General features: G+C 45.2%; 1 protein-coding gene across 5 annotated transcripts in view; it reads right to left on the bottom strand.

Annotated features, from left to right (window-relative positions):
* WIPF2 (WAS/WASL interacting protein family member 2) overlaps positions 1-9501 on the bottom strand; it is a 33519-nt gene extending 24018 nt beyond the window's left edge. For 2 of the 5 annotated variants that reach the window (XR_009449338.1, XM_059670951.1), the window contains exon 1: positions 9321-9500. The gene's annotated coding sequence lies outside the window, so the exon portion shown is untranslated. Of the gene's footprint in view, positions 1-5884; positions 6069-8882; positions 9074-9320 lie in introns of those variants that run through there. The other 3 variants (XM_059670953.1, XM_059670954.1, XM_059670952.1) reach the window with 3 other exon arrangements.
* Positions 9502-14461: the final 4960 nt, after the last annotated feature.

The raw sequence follows: 14461 nt of genomic DNA, 5'->3' as shown, positions 1-14461 counted from the left end.
CCAGCAGGTGGTGATCTCCTGAGGGGTCCCAGACTGTGAGAGGGCACAAGTGGGGCTGAGGGACACCCCCACACCCCACACCCCACCTCCCCCGCCAGTGCACAAATTTTTGTGCACCGGGCCTCTAGTATATATATAAAAGCCTAAGCGACCAGATGACCAGCCAGTATCTATGACATGCACTGACCACCAGGGGGCAGACGCTCAACGCAGGAGCTCCCACAGCGAGAGTGCTACTCAGCTGACAGAAGGGCCCCAGGCTCATGGCTGGTGAGCGCAGCTGCGGCAGCGTGAGCCTCTCCTGTGGACACTCCCCCTGCGTGCCCAAGCAGCAGCAGGCGCAGCGGGGCCGGGATGAGCAGGAGTGGCGCAGCACCCAGCCTGGGCTCGGGCTCCTCCCTGGCCACTTGCTACTTTGCACACTACTTCATGCTGTGCGGGATCGATGTGGATAGCAGGGTGGAGCCTGATGAGCTGGCGGGTAGGGTAAGGCCAGGCTGCGGCGGTGCGAAGGTCCACTGATCCGTGCAGGCCAGGCCGAGGGACCCCACCAGTGCACAAATCCGTGCACCGGGCCTCTAGTCTATATATATATATATAAAAGCCTAAGCGACCGTTCAACTGGTAGCTATGACGCGCACTGACCACAACGGGGTAGACGCTCAACGCACAGGCATGGAAACATGAAACAGACTGATGAATCTCAGAGGGAAGGGGGAGGGGAGAGGGCAGGAAGAGATTAACCAAAGATATGCATACTAGAGGCCCTGCACCCTCTTGCAATCTGGGACACCTTGGGGGATGTCAGAGAGCTGGTTTCGGCCGATCCCCGAAGGCCACGCCAAGGGAACCCACCGGTAGACCAATCCATGCACCAGGCCTCTAGTAAAAGTAGGAAAGCAAATACCAAGAACAGTCAGAAGTAAGGCAAATGCAGTGATGACAGTCTCCAGTATGAAAAGGCCTGAAAAAAAACAAACAGATGTTCCATGAAATGTTGATCCAGAATTCACATGGAGAGAAGTGTCATGCCTCGATTCAAAGATAATATATTAAGTCCCAACTCACCACAGATAATCTACTAACAAAGCTGTGACTTTCATTGTAGAGGAGACTCTTCTCTCTCACTCTAATACCCTTAAGCCATCAGATACACAGATGTTCCTGGCTGAAATGCTAGAAAAATTTGCACATTTTTCATTCCTTGATCACTAGTGATGGGCAGCTAAACCAAGAGTCTAATTTAAGTTATGAAAATGGGACAAGCTGATCCAATTACACATTAAAGGTACTAAATCAAACAGACCCATCTGGGCTTTGAGGAAGAGTACTGTGGTTTCTGAAAAAAGTCAATATACTTGCAGATAAAAATGCTTTCATGCTTTTTCATAATGGCCCTTGGGCTACTGATTCATTTGTATGTCCAACAAGAGCCATGTGTCACGTTAAGACATATGGTCTAGAAGGGTATGACAGACTATTATATTCACCAGTTCATAATAAGAACATCTGTGCTCTTTCTCTAGCCCCATAAGGCTTACCAAAAAAATAGTCAATATTCCCTAGAAGTAGGTTTTGTTTCAGTAGGTTTAGCAAACTAACACTCCATCATCCCCATTATTTAAGAATTGCTCCCCAGACCCTGGCCTAGTAGCTCAGTTGATTAAAGTGCCATCCCCATACACCAAAGTTGCAGGTTTGATCCTTGGTCAGGGCATATACGAGAATCAATCAATGAATGCATAAATAAGTGGAACAACAAATCAACGTCTCTCTCTCTCTCTCCTTCCCCTTCTTCTATCTCTCTAAAAAAATCTATATAAATAAAAGCCTAAGTGACCGTTAAGACCGGTCAAGCAAGTGACCAGTTGACTAGTCACTATGATGCGCACTGACCACCAGGGGGCAGATGCTCAATGCAGGAGCTTCCCCCGGTGGTCAGTGAACTCCCACAACCAACCTCCCAGGGCAGGCCAACCTCCTGCAGTCCCTCCACCTGGCCGGCCCCAATCGGGGCTGGGTGAGATGGCCCCCATCAGCCCCGATCGCCAGCCAGGCTGAGGGACCCCACCTGTGCACAAATTCGTGCACTGGGTCTCTAGTAAAAAATAAAAGAATTGTTCCCCAATAATCACTAATATCTAAACCAATTTCTAAGATCCTAAAATCTTAAGACCTAATCCAGCCACACAAGTTGAATTTGCAGTACCTAAAAATAAATCAACATTAAAATAGGATTTATCTAGGAAAATTCTTATAGAAAACATGTTCCACTATATAAGCATCAAATTTCTTTATATTGATGGTTTTAACATTAACACCAATAAATTAATATCTGTGGGAAGAACTGACAGAAAGAAATCTCTACCATCAAGGTTGCACTCAAAATTCACTACGCTATTTATTCATTTTTGGAGAACTCACATTTTCTGAAGCCTTGCCTCCTACCTCTCTGCTTTTCACTCTCTAAGGTCCAGACACACTGGAACTTCCTTCAATTCTTCAAAACAGCCATGTTCTTTCCCTCCTCAGAATCTTCACCTATGCCATGTCCACTACCGAAAACAGTCTTTTGTTCTCCCCTCATCCTTTAGGTTTCAGCCTTAAAAATCAATTCCTGCCCTAGCCGGTTTGGCTCAGTGGACAGGTCTGGGGGGGTCCCGGGTTTGATTCCAGTCAAGGGCACATGCCCGGGTTGTGGGCTCGATCCCCAGTGTGGGGTGTGCAGGAGGCCGCCGATCAATGATTCTCTCTCATCGTTGATGTTTCTATCTCTCTCTCTCCCTCTCCCTTTCTCTCTGAGATCAATAAAAATTAATATAATATAATATAATATAATATAATATAATATAATATAATATATCTCAATTCCTGCCCAGCTGGCATGGCTCAGCAGTTGAGCATTGACCTATGAACCAGGAGGTCACAATTCAATTCCCGGTCAGAGCACATGCCCGGGCTGCTGGCTGGATCCCCAGTGTTAGGTGTGCAGGAGGCAGCCGATCAATATTCTCTCTCATCATTGATGTTTCTATCTCTCTCTCCTTACTTCCTCTCTGAACTCAATAAAAAGATTTTTTTTTTAATCAATTCCTCACAGATCTTCCCTAACTATCCTCCTTCCCAATCAACCTGGGTTAGACTTCCAATTAGCTGTCTCCAAAGCCTTTTTTTGTTTGTTAATCCTCAATCAAGGATAATTTTTCCATTGATTTTTAGAGAGAGTGGAAGAAAAGGAGGGGAGAGGAGGGGGTGTGGGGAGGGAAAGGGAGGGGAAAAGAGAGAGAGAGAGAGAGAGAGAGAGAGAGAGAGAGAGAGAGAGAGAGAAACATCCATGTGAAAGAGACACATTGATTGGTTGCCTCCTGCATGCCCCAACTGGAGGGGTGGAGGAATCAAACGTGCAACCCTTCAGTGTGCCAACCAATGCTCTAACCACTGGGAAACACCAGCAAGGGCTCCAAAGCATTCATAGCAAAAGCAGTTATTTGTTTAATGGATCTTCCTCACTAGACCATAATTTCGTGAGTGCAGGGACTGAGTCAGTTTTGTTCACTGCTATAACTCCAGCACCTAGCCCTGTGCTTGGCACATAGCAGCTCAAAAATTCTTGTCAAATAAGTAAATAACAAGGCCCCCCCCTTCCCCCAAAAAATCAGCTTCAGCAACTCTACTTATATGGAGTGGGCAAAAGTAGGTTTATAGTTGTAAGTATGCAAAACACAGAATTTATTCTTGTATTATTATTGATTGATTTTTAGAGAGGAAGGGAGAGGAAGAGAGCGAGAAACATCAATGTGAGAGTGAAATATTGATTGCTGTTTCCTGCATGTGCCATACTGGGGACTGAACCCACACCGTGGCATGTACCCTGACTAGGAATTAAACAGGCAACCTTTCTGTGCACGGGATAACGCCCAACCAACTGAGCCATACTGGCCAGGGCTATTCTTGTATTGATATTTATTAATTATTGTATTATTTTCCATAGGAACAACTGTCAACCTACTTTAACCCACCCTTGTAACTTACCCTACAGATACAGTCACATACGCAAAAGGCCAAATATATATGATTATTCACTGGAGCACAGTTTGTCATAGCAGATGACTGGAAACATTTAAAATGTCTACCAGTGCCAAGGCCCATATAGCTCAGCTGGTTGGAGCATCATCCCATGCGGCAAAGAGTCCTCGGTTCAGTTCCCAGCCAAGGCACATACTCAGTTTGTGGGTTCACAGTTAGAGGGATTATTGGGAGAAAAAAGGGATTATGGAATTCAGCATTCCTATAAGCACAGAAAGTAGGTTGATGAATTTGTACTAAAGACATATTATAAACACTGACTAAAAATAAATTATTTCCACTGAGGGGCCTCAAAATCTAAATGGAGCTTACTTGAATCCACAAATTCAAAAAACTAAAAAATTTTTTTAAATCAATGATAAGAATGGGGAGGAAAGCTACACACATTCCTTAAAATACAGGTTTGCCCATTTGTGGAATATAATGAACAACATAAACTGATGAACAAAAATAGAACCAGAGGCATAGAAGCATCAAACAGATTGTCCAATCTATGAGGGAAGGTGGGAGGTGAGGGGGTAAGAGATCAACCAAAGGACTTGTATGCATGCATATGAGCATAACCAGTGGACAGAGTGGACAGAGACAGTAGGGGGGTGAGGGCATGTGCTGAGGGGTGGGAGTGGCTGGGGAGAGGTCAATGGGGGGAAAAGAAAACTCATGTAATACTTTAAGCAATAAAGAATTTAAATAAAAAAAAATACAGATTTGCCAAACTTCAAGATACTCTTCAGGAAAGAGAGATCTGAGACTTGTTTAAACACAACTCTAATAATCGCATTCGTTACCACAATCAAAGCCCTGGACCAGAGTTAAAACCTTTGGATCTGGCCCTGGCTGGGTGGTTCAGTTGGCTGCTGGGTGGAGCATCATCCAGAACACCAAAAAGGTTGCAGGTTCAATTCCTGGTCAGGGCACATACCTAGATTGTGGGTTCGGTCTCTGGTTGGGGGGTATACAGGAGGCAACCAATTGATATAGATCTCTCACATCAATGTTTCTCTCTCCCTTTCTCTCTAAAAATCAATAAACATATCCTTGGATGAGGATTTTTTAAAAACACACACACACAAATAAAACCTTTGGATCTGAACCTGCTGAGTTTCCCAAACCTGCACATCAGGAACTGGGCTAATGATGGCATGAGAAGCCAAATCCAGGGCCACCAACAAGAGGATTTATCTTGGGGTCTCCAATGCTACCAGAACCTCTGTCATATAGAACAAGGAATGATCATCATAATCCACCCCAAGACCTGTCAGAGGCACTGTTATCTTCAACTAACTATCCCCTGAAAAACAAAAGGGCATTTACTAAGTAGAAAATACTGAAAAGAGCATTTACTAAGTAGAACAAAGTATTTAGTATAGCCATTCTAAATTGTTATAACTTTGCCAAGCCTAAGTGGCAAGTTAGAAGCCAATTCCTGGCTCTATTTGATAACTTGCCTCCACAGGCTCTTTCCACATGTTAAGTCAAAATCTAAGACTGACACAGACATTAGCAAATACATCACCTTTTTTCCCTACAAACATTGTTTTTCTCCATACAGTTCGATGCAGTGTTTTAAATACCCTTCTGTAATATACCAAGCAGTGCCTGGAAGGTTAGCCTGTGGCTCCCCAAATTCAAAGGCTTGGGAGTGAGTGTGGAAGAAAAAATGTCGGAAATCTCTTTTTCTCTCTCTTCCTCAATACCCTGGTCTTTCAAAGCTAGACAGAGGCAATGATTCTGCATTTAATCACCAGATGAATAAGAAACAGATTTGAATTTAGGAAAAACATAAAGGAATACAAACACACTCAGTGAAGAGTACTGCCTCTCTGTCCTTGCAGAGCAGTTCTCAGGATGTGCCAATGAGCCTCATTTTGACATGGAACACGCCATCTACTCTAATCCGGGGCACATCCCTCAAGAGACAGTCAGCTGGAACTCTGCCAACTTCTGCTGGGAGTTGTGTGAAGAACAGTAGCAACAAGAGCCTACTTTGAGAAGGAGATCAACAATCACACTCAAGAAGAAAAGAGGTTATTTGGCAAAGGGAAGTATGTTGCCAAAATGTTAGTCACAGCTTCAAGATGCCGGTTTGTGTTTCTGCAACTATTCTTTGCTTTGACATAATCCATTCTCTGGCCCAGGAAACCCGCTCGCTCAGCTTGTCACCCACTCCATTTGAAGAAATCAAGAATCCTTTCAATTTGGTGGTATCAAACTGTGACACAGACAAGAAGTCCACCAGAGACTAAAAAGGAGGGGAAAAATATGTAATTTGCCATTTCCACTTAGGACTGGCTCAAGAAGAGCAATGGAAAAACATAACAGGACAGGAAAAAAAATGGGAAATCATTAGGTTAAACAAGCAGGCTATATTAAAAGCCTTCCGCCCCAGCCAGTTTGGCTCAGTGGATAGAGCGTCGGCCTGTGGCCTGAAGGGTCCAGGGTTCGATTCCCATCAAGGACACATGCCCGGGTTGAGGGCTTGATCCCCGGTGAGGAGCATTCCAGAGGCAGCCAATCAGTGATTCTCTCTCATCATTGATGTATCTATCTCAATCTTCCTCTCCCTTCTTCTCTGAAATCAAAAAAATATATATTTTTAAAAAGCCTTCCCAAAGCTGAGCCTCTATTAACTTATTTCAAAACCTTCCTAAAAACAAACCAAAAGACACACTGTAGGTTGAAATGACAGCAAAACATTAAGTAGGTTTTTACTCTCAAATAAGTGTACATACTTCATAGCATGCAGCTCTTCCTGGAGTTAGTATGAAGACTATGGTTTGCTGAAACACCCTGAACCAGCAAGTCACAAATTTCCGAATTATTTCAAGAGCAATAGGAAAAAAGGCTCAAGTACACCTGGTGACTATCAAAGAGCTCAAGAGGTCAAGAAAGAACACCTAACAATTTTCTCTTCAATAGGAACAGGATTCCTCTCTTCCCTTCTTAAAAGTAAAATCTGAAAATTCCACTGTTCTCAACACCTTCCCCCTTCCCCGGCATTTCCCCTTTGTGCTGACATAATGTAACTAATCAGTACTAGCTAAGTAAACACTGCTCTGATATCAGGTGTAAGGGAGAACTGGGAACTGCCACCCTTAAGCAAATCCACGTCAGACGTCAGAAATGCCAAGACTTTCAGGAACACTTCTACACTAAACAAGTTCACCTATGGGCAAAGTATGTAGGGTATTATGCCCAAAGGAAAAGCTAAAACAGTCAAGATTTTAAAGGATTAACAGTAAAGTTAAAATTGTCCACAAGCATACTCGTCTCCACCAACTGGCAACAGGGCCAAAGTGAATGGACCAAAACAAAAGGCTCAACTGTCTAAAATATTACACTTCAGTGAATTTTCAAAGACATCATGAGGAAAATCAGTGTTTGTCAAGACCAAAGTAATTGCCGAAACCGGTTTGGCTCAGTGGATAGAGCGTCAGCCTGTGGACTGAGAGGTCCCGGGTTCGATTCCGGTCAAGGGCATGTACCTGGGTTGCGGGCACATCCCCGGTGGGGGATGTGCAAGAGGCAGCTGATCGATCTCATCGATGTTTCTAACTCTCTCTATCTCTCTCCCTTCCTCTCTGAAAAAAAAAAAAAAAGACCAAAGTAATTGAGAAATGGGGAAAAAATTTTTTAAAGAGTAAACTATTCTGGGTGGCTAGACTGCATTCTCCCCTATTCTCCATCAACAGACCTCATTCACCCCAACTCTAACTTCCCTAGCTCTATCTTGATGGCAGCCAATACAATGTAATACAATAATATGAAATTCATGGCTACTAAAAGTTGAGGAGAAAAGTTAAAAAAGGGTGGGGTGGGGGATGAGGGGGGCATGTATCAAATCACCAACTCTTCCCTAGCATAGAGATGCAGGAGGACTGGGAGGAAGAAACCCAGAAAGAGGAGTCTTCTCAATAGCAGCATCTCAACCTTGTTTTCAGAGATCACTTCTTTAGAACCACTTAAGGGTCCCACTTGGGAGCCCGGACCTGGTAGCTCAGTTGGTCAGAGCGTCATACACCTATGCCAAGGTTGTGGGTTCAAGCCCTGGGCAGGGCACATACAAGCATAGCAACCACTGAATGCATAAATAAGTGGAATTGGTGTTTTCCTCTCTCTCCTTGCTCTCTTTCTAAAATCAGTAAGTAAAATTTAAAAAAAATAAAGATCTTATTTGGCTAACACAATCTTTTAGGAGCCGTGAGGGACCAAACCTACATTTCAAAGGGGGGACCAAACCTACATTTCAAAGGGGGGGGGGGGGGAATGAGGCGGTTTAACAATTTGCCTCAAAGTTACTGAGTAAATCCATAGGTGTGCTAGAACAGTCCTTATTCCCTGCGGGTTCTTTTGCGGTTTGTAAAAGGAGGAAACAAACACCAAAAGCACTCAGTAGGTCATTCAGAAACAGAAACTGTAAGGCAAAAAACAACAGCGTGGACCTTGGGAGAGCCCAAAGCCGTCACAGATTACTCCAATCCCTTTAAAATTCCGAACGGCAGTCCACACCAGTCCTTCCAGTTCGTCACCGCTGGGTTATCTTTTAAGAACGTTCCTTCCTGATCAGAACTCCAGCACACACACTGCCCAAGCTTCACACTTCAGGCTTCTACCTTCCCCCCGGGCAGCCCGCTCCAAGCTGCACACTCCCCTCCAGGTGCGGCCGGGGCATCGCCACACTTCCCCTTCCAGCCTCGACTCCACTGGGATTCCCACCAAACGAACGCCCTCCACATTCCCTCTAGCGTCCAGTTCCCCGCGTCCACCGCTCCACCATCCGTTTTCGCTCAGCTCACCCCCCAAATGTCCTATTGACCTCCCGACATCGGAGCATCCTGTGAACTACCGGTTCCCAACAGGTCTTCCCTCCCCGCCTCCCTCACTTGGCGCACGGTTACCTCGTTCCTCGCCCCGAGCTCAGGATCCCCCCCAATTCCTGCCTCTCAATAACCGCCCTCCCCATTTTCGCGGCCAGCGCCCGCCCCACAATTCCCGACCACTCCCCCCGCGAGGATTCCCACGCCCCCGCTCCTGCAGGTCCCCGGCCCCCGCCCCGGCCCCGGCCTCCCGCCCCAGGCCCCGCCCCCGGCCCCCTCGCTCTCCTCCAGGCCCCTCCTCCAATGCCCCTCTCCCTCTTGAAGCCACGCCCCAATCCCCCTCCCCCGGCTCTCCCTCCCACTCAGATCCGCAGGTCATCTCAGCGACAGACCCAGCCCCTCCGGCCCCCTTCCGACCTGGCCACAGCGGCTCCGGCAGCAAACCTTCCGCCGCCGCCTCCTCTCCGACTTGGTCCCGTTCTGCTCGACCCCCGCCCGGCGAGCTCCCTTTCTCGCCGCCGCCGCCCCTTTTGCCAACCCGGAAATAGATCTGCTCCCACTGTCCCCAGCGTCCGCGAACAAAATGGAGGCGGGGGGGAAAGGAGCTCGGCTCCCGGGGCGAAGAGACGCTACGCGCATGCGCCCCCGGAAAGCCCGCCTCCTGTCGGCGCACGTCGAAGCGGAAGCGGCCCGGGAGCCGCCATCTTGGGAAGGTCGCAAGAATTTCACCTCCCACCACAGAGCAGGGGTTGCAACTTTGGTTTCGATTGTAATCACCTGGGAACACAAATATATGGTGATGCCCGAGTGGCATTCCCAGAGGTTGGATTAACGGGTCCGGGGGACGGTGTAGGCATCGGGATTTTTTTAAAACTGCGCGGATGGATTCTAATATTTCCGAGGTGGATAATCAGTGAGCTAAACAGGGTCTTGAATATACCTCTTTTTCGTCTTTATTCCACTGCGCGCATCCACATACACACCACACGATGTCCTTCCCTCATTTCAGTTAACGAAGACCCCGCCTCGGTCAACCTTGCAAGGCCCCAGGAGTCAAGCTTCGGTTGTCATAGCAACTGAGAGGCAGGCTCCGGCTATCATGTCAGCATTAACGTCATCTTAGCCACCTGACCCGAACACCCGTGAACACCCGGCTTCTCTTTGCAGGGTCAGAGGTTCCCGGGCCCCAGGGCTGGGGGATGGTGCTGCAACCTATTCCAGCTGCTTCAGTCGGGGAGAGGAATACTGTGCCCTCCCTGCTGGGGCTGCTAACTCCACCCCAGCCGACGGGATCCCTCCCGGGTCCACCCACCAAAGTACCATTCCCCTGCAGCCGAGCCCATTGCCTTACGCCCTGTATCTTCAAAATGCTCTCCATCGTCTTTCCCCTCCGGCCCCCTCCTCTGAATCCGAAGTAAGGAGACCGGAGTAGGCTTTAGTTCCCACTATATACCACCTGTGTGCCCTTGGACCTCAGCTAATATCTTAAAACGGAGCTCAGCCCTAGCCGGTTTGGCTCAGTGGATAGAGCGTCGGCCTGCGGACTCAAGGGTCCCAGGTTCGATTCCGGTCAAGGGCATGTACCTTGGTTGCGGGCACATCCCCAGTAGGGAGTGTGCAAGAGGCAGCTGATCAATGTTTCTCTCTCATCGATGTTTCTAACTCTCTATCCCTCTCCCTTCCTCTCTGTAAAAAATCAATAAAATATATTAAAAACAAACAAACAACAAAAAAAAAGGAGCTCATAGTGCCTGTCTCAGCTGTTTCATAGGCTCCGATCAGGTAATGAATGGGAAAATGTGTGCTAAACCAGAAGTTGTTATTATTTTTGTTTTCCTCCTGTTCTGCCATTAGTAGTGCTAAGCACCTCCCACTCGTCAAGTAAATGTCACAGCATTCATTGAGCACCTACTGTGGGCGAGGCTCCGGGCAAGGCACCAGGAGAGGCTGCAGCGGTGGCTGAGACAGCCTCTGCCTCAGGGGACTCACCGTGGTGGGGCAGACTGGCATGTAAACAGCTCGCTGAAATACAGTCAGCATGTGATTAGTACTATGGAGACATATGGGCTCTGGGGCATGAGGCGAGGGAGTGATTACTTCCTGCTAAAGAATGGAAGAAGGTTTCGTAAACAGTTTTAAACTCAGCTTTGAAGGATGAGTCGAATTTCATTATTAATCAGAGAAGGCAAGGACCACATTCCAGACATAGGGATGGGTAGGTGCGAAGGTAAAGATTTTCATGTATGTAGCCCTGCGTGCCTGAAATCAGGATGACTGGGCCAGGGAGATGGTGGATCTAAACTCCCAGCTCTTCAGCCTCATTTTTATTCTGTTCCGTCTTCGCTCACTGTACACTGTGCAGAACTGCTTCCCATTGCAGCACTGCACCAAGTGGTTTCTCAAGGCTGTGTGTGTGTGTGTGTGTGTGTGTGTGTGTGTGTGTGTGTTGGCTTTACTCTGCCTCATCCTCATCCTCATTTTTCAGGCCTTAGCTCAAATGCCCCCGCTTCAGAGGGTCTTCCCTACCCACCACAGCTAATGTAAGCTTCCATTCTCTATAGCATCACTCTATGATAACGGCAGCCACTGGGGTGGAATACAGGGACAGCTCACCCAGATTTAGGGAGATAGGAGTGGGCCTCATAAAGAAAGTAACTTCTAAGTGAGGCCTGGTGGGTAAGTAGGAATTGGCCAGGGGCAGAGGGGAGGGAACGCATTTCAAGGCAGAGGAAGGGTATGTGCGAAACAAGAATCATGGCATATTCTAAAAACAAAGCATTTTGGCCCTGACCAGCATATTCACTGGTTAGAGCATTGGACCACTTGACAAAGGGTCTCAGGTTTGATTCCCAGTCAGAACACATACCTAGGTTGAGGGTTAGATCCCCAGCTGGGGCACATACAGGAGGCAACTGATCAATGTCTCTTTCTCTCATTCTCTCTCTCTCTCTCTCTCTCTCTCCATCTTCCTCTCCCTTCCTCTCTCTAAAATCAATAAAAACATATCCTCGGGTGAGGATTAAAACATTTTTAAAAGAAAATAAAATACCAGTAAAAACAGCATTTTGATGTGGTTAGAGCTAGAACTATGGGAGAGGCAAGAAATTAGGTCAAAGAAGTGACCATAACTGTTTCACAGTACTTACCGTGTGCTAGGCACTGTCATAACTTCACGTGTCAGAACATTTAATTCGGATCTTGCAGTGGGTTGAATAATGTCCTCCAAAAATTCACATTCATTTAGAATTTGACCTTATTTGGAAGTAAGTTCTCTGCAGATGCACTTAGTCAAATTGAGGTCATGCCAGATGGAGATTAGGTCACATTAGATTAGGGTGAGCCCTAAATTCCCATACAAGAGAGAACACAGTGTGAAGATGGAAACAGAGATTGGAGTGATAGGTCTACAAGTCAAGTAAATAAAATCTACATAACATGAACTCATCTTAATCACTTTAAAGTGCACAGTTGAGTCGTTTTTAGTATAGTCACAACATTATGCAACCATTACTACTAATTCTAGTACATTTCCACCACCACAAAAAGAAACCCTGTACTCATTACCAGTCTCTCCCAATTCTGCCCTCCTTCCATCCCCTTGCAACCTCAATCCACTCTCTGTCTCTACAGATTTGCCTATTCTGGACATTTCATATAAATGGAATCATACAGTATGTTACCTTTTTTATCCAGCTTTCACTTGGCATGATGTTTCTAAGGTGTATCCATGTTACAGCATGTATTAGTACTTTATTCCTTTTTATGGCCAAATAACATTCTATTTTGTAGGTATACCACATTTTAGTTTTTCCATTCATCAGTTGACACACATTGAGTTGTTCTACTTTCTGGCTATTTTGAATAATGCTACTATGAATATTCTTGCACAGTGAGTTTCTTTTGGGGTGATGAAAATATTCAAAAGTTGAATGTGGTGATGATTGCAAACTGTGTGAATATACTAAAAGTCATTGACCTGTATACTCTAACCAGGTGAATTACATGGTATGTGAATTATATTTCAATAAAACTGTTACTCAAAAATATGCAAAATACTATCTTGTTTTGAGATGTATACATATGTAGTAAAAGTTCACAAAAATGCATGGAAATGATACCACAGTCAGGAAAGTGGTTGCCTCTGGGGAGAAACAAAGAAGATGTGATCAAGGACAGGTACCAGGGGCCTCAGCTGTAGGGTCGTGTTTCATTTCTTAAGTTAAGTGGTGGAGAAACAGGTCTTCATTATGTTAGTCTTGAAACTTTTTGTATGATCAAAATATTACACAACACATTTAAAAATAATGTTTTACAAAGAGTGAATGATTGGGATGCACAGTATACAGGGTATCCTCCCCAAAATGTACACACACTTTGACAGTTGATAGCTCAATTTTGAAAATGAAATGTACTTTAATAAGCACTGCCTTTATAACTATTTGAAGTGTGTGTATACATTTATGGGGACACTCTATATTTTCAAGATGCAAAAATGACCAGATACAACTGCAAAGAAAAAGTATATTTTTAATGGAGAGATCTGGTAGTAGCCCCCTAACCAGGAGTCAAACTCAGACATCACTAATATAGGCCAACCTCTGGCTATTAACATCACCTATAAAGTATTATTCTCTAGAATATTAATGCTCCAGAAAACCACTAGAATTATGTTGTCCAACTGGGAGCTGCTAGCCACTTGTGGCTATTGAACAATTAAAATGTGACTAGTCCAGTGCTGGCTCAGTTGGTTGGCACATCATCCTGATGTGCCATGGTTTCAGGTTCGATCCCCAGTCAGGGCACATATAGGAGTCATAAGTCATATAAGTGCATAAATCATATAAGTGCATAAGTCATATAAGTGCATAAATGGGTGGAGCAACATTCTCTCTCTCTCTCTCTCTCTCTCCTCAATAAATTTTAAAAAATTAAAAAAAGAAAACAAACTATTCTAGATTAAAAGAGAGTAAAGCGATATAACAACCAAATGCAACACATGGAACTAGATTGGACCAGGAAGGGCTTTTTTAAAAACATTTTTTAAAGATATTTTTTTGAGACGACCTGGGGAAAATAAATATAGACTTGAAATTAGATTTCATAAAAATATGTTGATTTTCTTAAGATATGACATTGGAGTGGTGGATGTGTAGAAGAATGTCATTCTTAGGAGATGCCCGCTGAAGCAACCTACTTTCAAATAGCTTAGTAAAATAAAAAGTGTGTGTGTGTGTGTGTATGTGTGTGTGCATGCAGAAAGAGAGACACACACGGAGAACAAAAGCAAAATGTTAATGATAGAACCTAGAAAGGTTTAAGAGTATTCATTGTACTAACCTTTCAACATTTCTATGTTTGAAATTTTCCATGATGAAAAGTTGGGGAAACAAGACAAAATAAAAAAGAAATGAATGGGAGATGAGGAAGTGGAGACAATAAGTGGAGTCAAGCCTTTGAAGAAGTTTGGCCATGAACTAAAGTGAGAGAGGGCACAGTAACTAGAGCAGGCATGGTGGGCACGGAACATGTTTTTACAAAGAGAGACTTGAGAGGGTTTA

The sequence above is a fragment of the Myotis daubentonii genome, chromosome 16 (assembly GCF_963259705.1).
Source record: "Myotis daubentonii chromosome 16, mMyoDau2.1, whole genome shotgun sequence".
NCBI lineage: Eukaryota > Metazoa > Chordata > Mammalia > Chiroptera > Vespertilionidae > Myotis > Myotis daubentonii.
This window is presented reverse-complemented; position numbering and strand designations above follow the sequence as displayed.